This window comes from Podarcis pityusensis, assembly GCF_964106645.2.
Source record: "Podarcis pityusensis genome assembly, chromosome: 6".
Lineage (NCBI taxonomy): Eukaryota > Metazoa > Chordata > Lepidosauria > Squamata > Lacertidae > Podarcis > Podarcis pityusensis.
Genome location: NC_138030.1, coordinates 34,791,959 through 34,800,256, shown reverse-complemented (window position 1 = coordinate 34,800,256; position 8,298 = coordinate 34,791,959). Strand labels below are relative to the sequence as shown.

Below are 8,298 nucleotides of genomic sequence, written 5' to 3'. Positions count from 1 at the left end.
TAAGGGCATACCTCCCTCTGAATCATCTGGCCCAAGAGAGCAAACAAGGCAATTGGTCCTATTTGCAACATTGGCTACCATCTCAGCTAAGCCTACCCACATATTGTGGTCATGGCGGAATCCATATTTAGTAAATTTGGTCAGATTCAAGGACCCTTCCCCTTCCCAAGGGATCAGGATTAATAATAAAATCATGTTGATGTGTAGTATATGCATTCCTTCCACAAAAGATTACCTTATTGTGATAGCATAAAAATATTAGCCCCAATATAATTCCCCCAGTGACAGAAATGGGGAACCACCAAGACCAAAACATATATCCCAAGGATCCCCAATGAGTAATATCCTTGATAATTGTTCCACAAGGGGGGGGCAGTCAATTAATTGTATTAGAGAATCTTCCCGTTCACAATCGCTGGTTTAGACGCTCCTCAAGCTTCAGGCGTGCGCAGGTCAGCCAGCTTCCAGGTTGTGGCTGCAGCAGGCCGGTCGTCTAATGTTGCCCGTGACCTAGCCCGTTCCCCGTAGGGCTAGATACAGGGGTTTTTGGAGAGAGTCAGTTTTAAAGGATTAGAGGGGTCACCTTTGCACGTCCAACTGCCTTCGGACTTCTTCAAACGGGAGTGATGAATCCAGGGGGTCACCTCAGCTACCTTCACCGCTGTTGGAGTAGAGAGCAAGACGGTGTAAGGTCCACGCCACTTAGGTGCAAGTGGATCTCGTTTCCACTCTTTCACCCATACGCTATCGCCAGCCTGGAACTGATGAATCGGCTCGGCAATGCTGCACGGCGTGCGCTCGAGGGCCCACCTGTTAAGAGAAACAAAAACACGGGAGAGAGATTGCACTTGTTCCTGTGTCACATGGTCTCCTATTTGTTTGAGGTCAGCTGGAATATCCTGAACAAAGGAGGGCGGCCTCCCATACAGGAGCTCAAAAGGTGACAACTTAAGTCTTTTTGTGGGTGCACACCGAACACGAAACAGTGTTATGGGTAACACATCCACCCATCCTAATCCCGTTTCCTGGGTTAATTTTGCCAATTGGGTTTTCAGAGTCCGATTCATTCTTTCAGTTTTCCCTGAACTCTGAGGCCTATATGCTGCATGCAGTCTCCATTTCACTTGTAGGACTCGACATACTTCTTGTACTACTTGATCAATGAACGCTGGCCCATTATCACTTCCAATGCATCTAGGTAACCCAAACCTCGGGATCAATTCAGTGAGGAGTCTCTTAGTTACCTCTCGTGCCTTTTCAGTTCGGGTGGGAAAAGCTTCAACCCATCCGGTAAGAGTATCTACAAACACAAGGAGATACTTGAATCCCTTAGAAGGGACCAGCTCTGTGAAGTCCACAATTAGGCTTTCCATGGGGACATATCCCACATGTTGGATTCCAGGAGGTTGTACCGGTCCCTGCCTGGGATTGTTTTTAGCACAAAGAACACATTTCTGTGAAATGCAAGTTACTAATTGTGATAGGTTAATAATATACAACTTCCGACTGAGACTCTCTCTGGTTGCAGTACCGCCAAGGTGAGTAGATTCATGATAATTTCTTACAATTGTGCCTGCTAGGTGATGAGGTACATAAATCCTATTGTCCGGCAGGATCATCCAACCGTCCTTCACAACCGCTCCTTCCTGTTCAGCCCACTTCCTCTCTTCTGGGGTATAGTGAGGTTTAACTTCTCCTGGAACTACCTCTGGTATGAGGGCTGCTATAAATCCTCCCACAGGCTTTTGGGCTGCCTCTCGGGCTGCTTTATCAGCAGCATGATTTCCTCTGGTTATTGGATCCCTTCCACGTCCATGACCTTTGCAGTGCATTACAGCAATCTGTTCTGGAGCCCATACTGCTTCCAACAGGATTTCTACTTCAGGTCCATATTTCAAGGCCTTCCCGTGGGCTCCGATTAGACCTCTTTCTTTCCATAGAGCACCATGTGCATGCAGGGTTAAGAAGGCATATTTAGAATCAGTATAGATGTTTGCCTTACATCCGGCTGCCAATTGCAGAGCTCTAGTTAAACCTATAAGTTCAGCTTTTTGTGCTGAGGTGCCAGCAGGCAAAGCTTCAGCTTCCACAACTTCCTCATTGGTGACCACAGCATATCCTGCTCGTCTGGCACCTTCATGCAGGTAACTGCTACCATCAGTATAATATACAACATCTGGATTTTTCAATGGTTCATCTTTCAGATCGGGTCTACTGGAATAAACTTCATCCATTATTTGGAGACAATCATGTGATTCTTCATCATCTACCTCTGGTAGGGGCAGCAAAGTTGCTGGATTGAGCATATTCACTACTCGTAGATGAATCCTGGGATTTTCACACAATAGGCCTTGGTATCTAGCCATCCTTGGGTTCGTTAGCCAATAACTACCCTTATATTCCATGAGTGTCAGAACAGCATGAGGTACATTCACATACATCGTCTGGCCGAAGGTAAATTTATCAGCTTCTTTGACAAGGCTTGCAGTGGCCGCTACTGCCCTTAGGCATGGAGGCCATCCTTTTGCTACTGAGTCCAATTGTTTTGACAAATAAGCTACTGGACGATTCCAACTTCCTAATCTCTGGGTCAGGACTGCCGCTGCAATCCCATTCTGTTCATGTACATACAGCTGAAAGGGTTTTTCCGAATTAGGCAGTCCAAGGGCTGGGGCCTCCATAAGTCGTTGTTTGATAACTAAAAAGGCTTGTTGCTGCTCAGGTCCCCATACGAATGGGTCCTTTTCTGCACCTCGAGTGCTTTCATGTAAGGGCTTGGCCAGACTGCTGAAATCAGGTATCCATAGTCTACAAAACCCTGCTGTTCCCAGGAATCCTCTGAGTTGTTTCCTTGTGGTAGGTTCCTTGATAAGGCAAATAGCTTCTTTCCTCTCTGGCCTCAATGCTCGTTGTTGGTGTGAGATGTCAAAGCCCAAATATTTGACCTTTTCTAAACATAACTGTGCCTTTTTCTGGGAAACTCGGTAGCCAGCTTCCCAGAGCAAGTGGAGCAGTTCCTCTGTCCCTTCTTTACAGGTATCAAAATCCTTTGCTGCTAATATAAGGTCATCTACATATTGCAGAACCACCTTTTCTCCAGGTATTGAGGGGTAACTTGTTAGATCCTTCGCCAAGGCAGTGCCAAATAAAGTTGGGGAATTTTTGAATCCCTGGGGCAATCTCGTCCAGGTTAGCTGGCCTTTTGTTCCTGTTAAAGGGTCTTCCCACTGGAAGGCAAATATAGGTTGGCTCTGTGGTGCCAGCCGGCAACAGAAGAATGCATCTTTCAAGTCCAATACAGTAAAAAATGTTGCTTCTGGTGGGATCAAACTCAGCAGGGTATATGGGTTTGGTACATTTGGGTGCAAGGTCTCGATAGCCTGGTTTACGAGCCTCAAGTCCTGTACTGGCCTGTATTCATCTGTCCCAGGTTTCCGAACAGGCAATAGAGGTGTGTTCCATTCTGATTGGCAGGGCTTAAGCAGACCATATTTTAATAGGCGGTCCAAATGTTTCTGGATGCCCTCTGCTGCTCGCCGGGGTAAAGGATATTGCTTTACAGATACAGGGGTAGCCATAGGTTTTAGGGTTACTACAATTGGAGCTATATTCTTAGCCATTCCTGGTGGGCTATTTTCGGCCCATACTCCTGATGGCACCTGTAGGGTTCGGAGGAGCTTGTTTAACTCTGTATCCAATGTGGGTTGGACTTGCAGGGCTGACATTAGGCGCCATGATTGTTCCTTAGGTACTGAGAGGGAAATTATTCCTGCTGCCTTTGATGGCAGTTTCATTTCTGGACCTCGAGGAGTGAAGGTGATTTGGGCCTGCAATTTGGACAGCATATCTCTACCTAAGAGAGGTATTGGACACTCAGGTATATACAAAAACTGATGGGTTAAACGATGTCCCCCAATCTGGCATTCCAAAGGTTGGAGGAAAGACCTCTTAGCTGACTGACCAGTGGCACTTTTAATGACTACACTTTTGGGTGCCTTTTTCTGCAATAGTTCTGGGAGTACTGAGTATTCAGCCCCAGTATCAATCATAAAGTCTATTAAATGGCTCCCTAATTGAATCGTGACCGTGGGCTCCTGGAAGCCTAACTTTATGGAGTCCGGTCGTTCCTAGTCTTGGGTAAAATTCTCCTCTGCCAGTCCAATGAAATTGTCCCTACTCCGTCCTTGTCCAGGTCTCTGATATCTTCCATCTCGGATCATTCCCCGTCCCCGTCCCTGGTTTCTTGGGCCGGAGCCTGGGCCTGGGCCTGGGCCTGGGCGTACTTCTTCCAACCTCAGGGGTTCAGGACACTCCCGCTTCCAATGACCCTCCTTCTTGCAATTCGCACATTGATTCCTTCCCAGTGGTGGATTCCTTCCCCGCCCTCTCCCTCCATTTAAGGGGCGGTAGTCTTGCTTCACTGCTGTGGCTAACATTACCATCTTTTCCTTCTGCCACTTCTTCTTCTCTTGCTTCTCAGCCTCATCCCTATTCCGATAAACTCGGCGTGCAATGGCCATAATTTGGCTCATCAGCATCCCTTCCCATCCTTCTGATTTCTGAATTTTCTTACGAATGTCAGAAGCGCACTGGGCCACAAATGTAGCAGTAATCATTCTGCTGTTTTCAGGGGCTTCAGGGTCAAAAGGAGTCCATATACGATAGGCTTCCTGCAGCCTCTCTAAAAAGTCTCCTGGACTCTCATTTGGTTTCTGTTCTACTTCTGAGACTTTAGACATATTAGTGGGCTTCTGGCATGCCCTGCGGATACCTTGCACAAGCGTCTGGCGGTAGGTGGTAAGCCTGGCCAGATGAATTGCATTGTTTGGATCCCAATTAGGATCTTCCAAGGGAAAGTTGTCCCGGAGATGACGGTCAACATTTAAAATATTTCCCACTCTGGCCTGCTCACGCAAATATATCTGTGCCTTTTCAATTATGTCTCTCCTTTCCTCAGTGGTGAACAGAGTATTCAGGAGCTGGCGGCAATCTGTCCAAGTAGGACTATGAGTATTTATTATTGAAGTCACCAAGTCCATCATAGCCTGAGGTTTTTCTGCGAAAGATGGGGTGTGTGTTTTCCAATTCATCAGATCCGTAGTTGTGAATGGAATGTACTGGAGGGTCGAAGTTCGAGGTGGCCGTGGTCCGAGTTGCCCGTTAACCAGCACAGGCTCCTCAAGTGCATCAAATACTCTTCTGAGAGGGGCTACTACGTGATCTTTCTCTTCGCTTTGCTCTAGGGGCCTCAAATCATAGGGGATGGTATTTGTCCCAAGGCGTTCTTTTAGCAGCCTTATACGCCTGGCTGTATTGCTTGCTGACCGATTAAGGTCTCCCTGTAACTTCTGTAATAATTCTCTAGGACTTGGATGTACAGGGGTTTGGGGTAGGCAATCAGTTGTTCCACTAAAAGAGACTGTAGATGGAGTTCTACTGGGACTCACAGGTGGAATAACCACTTCTGCTTGGGCTTTATTATAGGCCTCCAATGCCTCCTGAAGATATTTATCATAATCTATCAAGGAATCGAGTTCTGTGACTCCAGCCCCATTATTCATTCCACTTTCTTGCCTTGGGGTTACAACTGGTGGAGTGTTTGGATTAGGCTCCCTTCGATGTGGAGCATAGGGTGGAGGTGGAAGCACCTCTTCCTCTGGTCCCTCAAAAATGGGTTTGAGTTTATTTGGCAAGATTCCTTTCCTAGCTTCGGCTTTTACAGCCAACAATTTGCATCGTTTGATTTTGCATTCCCTTATCCATGGAGGATTTTTATTTAATGTGCTCAGCCAAGAATCTATATATGAAAATTGTTCTGGGCACCCTCCAGTTTCTTTGGCGATGTTAGACCAAAGTTTGCTTACTAAATTTATATCAAAGGTTCCCTGAGATGGCCATTCAGTATTTTGTTTCGGCCACTCTAATTCACATAACGTTCTCAAGCGTTCTGGCGTCATTTTGACTCCATATGCCCCTGAGAAGGCTTTCTTAAAATTATTTAACATACATTCAAGAGGTGTATTTTCCCCCTTTGAACCCCCAACTCCCATTGTATGGCCCTGTGAAGTATCCACTCAGTCACTCACACACACGCTTCGTGAGATTCCTTGCCCGGGTGAAGTCGCCTTACCGGGAACCGAAGTACTACCCACTCCACACTCAGGTCAGCTACAAATTGTACTTTCTCACACATACAATGCGCTGGATATTTCACCATACTCTACCTCCCAACCTTTCCTTTCCCTACACCAGATCACCATCTGATGTACCCAACCACCTAGCGTACTCAGTTCCCCTTTACTGAGACGCAGAAGTTTGATCAAGACTTCTCTTCCTCCCAATTAATTGGAGGGCCAAAAACCCCTTAGTGCACTTACCCTTAGTTGGTTGCCTGTTTATTTCTCTGGTTCCCCCCGGTCCGTCGCCGTCGGTGGGCAGGGTATCAGACAGACGAGACTTCTGCGTTCCCCTGGAAAAAAACTTCCCAGTGCGCGCTGGGTAAGCAGTGAGTGGTCCTCTCTCTTGTACCCTGCCCAGTAAGGCGAAGGGGCTGCGTTCCAGCAGACCACTTATCCGAGTCACGGCACCATAAAATGTAGCACCCTGCTTGTGGTTAACGCTTAGCTGGAATGAAATATTCAACGCAGCAATAGAGAAATTAAAATAATAATTTATTTGTCAGACAAATAAATGAGAGGCACAGTGGTATATGGTTACCAAGCTCTGGCCTGGTCTCCTGCCATTATGGCCAGCACTTATATTCCCTCAGCCCAGCTCCCTTGCTCCTCCTTTGGCTGCCTCTGTCCAATCAGCCTGGTTGAATTTCCTATTGGCTGATTGCTACAACCAATCCTAAAAGATACACCCATTTCCTATTGCCTTTTATGGGATACAAAAAGCTATATATTCTTCTATCTATAAATGACAAATAAGTAGTCATATATCTTACATTTGTCTCAACAAGGAACCTTAATTACCAGCTCACCTCTTGCCCTCCTTGCCCTATTGCCCTCCAAAACAGATGGTTAATAATTTTAAATTTTTATCTTAAACAGATGTCAGAGATCTTGGGTTCACATTCTCATGCATCATCAATGAAAGATCTCCTTTTTGAAGGTCTTTAAACAAAGGCCTGACAACCATATATCAGGAGTGCTCGATGGCGTCTCCTGTCTGGCAGGGGGCTGGGCTCATTTGCCCCTCTGGTCTCCTACAGCAATATGACTCTATGAAATAAGAATTTAACATTTCTTTCTTTCTAGATCCTTTGCATAATTACATTTAAGCCAGTATATTTCATACATTATCAGAGATAGCTTTTTACAAGAATAAATCTTCTCAAAGTAACAGGAAGGAATCAGTTTACAGCCTCAAAATAAAATAGGAAAAAGCCTCTTTTTCTGTTTACACTTCTCCTTCTCCAGCCAGTTGCTCTTGGCCTTTAACCTTAGAAAGATATGGCTCAAGTTTAATGGTTTTTACTATTTACCAACTCTTAATTATGTAGGGTGGTGTAACCTTGCTCTCAGCTTGTAATTCTCTTTTTACGACTTTGAGAATTGTTTTCTGCTATAAATCAGGGGGCCCCCTTGTCCAGGAGGATAAACATCTTGCCAAAGTACTTAGGCAGCTGGTCTTCTGCCTGGCATAAAACATTTGAAAATCTTTAAGCTCATTTTAAAATACAGACCCTAATCAAACTATAAGCCTTGATAAAAATGCAGGCTATGATTAGATGCCTCAAAAGCAGTCTTCATCCTTGCAGACTTTGCCAGCACTGCTTTCATCTCCGTTTTCCCAGCTGCACAAAGGCAGTGCTTAATTTCTGAAATAAAAGGAGGCAGTGCTTGAGGCTGCCTGGAAGGAAGGTGGTCATCCATCATCTATAAAAAGCACACACTTTCCCCACAATGTGATGGTACAGGTATAATGCCAAACCATATTTTGGTGCTAGGCAGATCAGCCTGGCAATCTCCTTCATGTGTATCAGTTGCCCTCTTTTTTCCTTTCCTAGTTTAAGGGAGACCACAATTCACCATATCATCTGAGCTGGCAAAATATCATTCACAAACCATGATCAAACCTTGGTTTACAGGGCCGGTGCAACCCAGTTTGCCAGCTAGATTAAATGACAAATTGTGGCTAGATTCAAAACAGAAAGGGAGGGAGGGGATTGCTAGAGGGCAGACAAAGTGGAGAGTGTGCAAGCTTAAGACTTAGGCATGTAATGTCTAACCATGGTTTGTTGTTACATCAGAATCATTCCCCAGAATGTTCAGCAGCAATGTGCTTCATTCA

The 8,298-nt window shown here is 45.6% G+C and overlaps 1 long non-coding RNA gene across 1 annotated transcript; it reads right to left on the bottom strand.

Moving 5' to 3' along the window:
• Positions 1–5,769: 5,769 nt before the first annotated feature.
• Positions 5,770–7,137, bottom strand: LOC308479778. Its single transcript, XR_013987820.1, has 2 exons — positions 6,138–7,137; positions 5,770–6,106 (listed from the first exon to the last, which is right to left on the bottom strand). It is a non-coding gene; the product is annotated as an uncharacterized lncRNA (long non-coding RNA).
• Between the last annotated feature and the right edge of the window lie 1,161 nt (positions 7,138–8,298).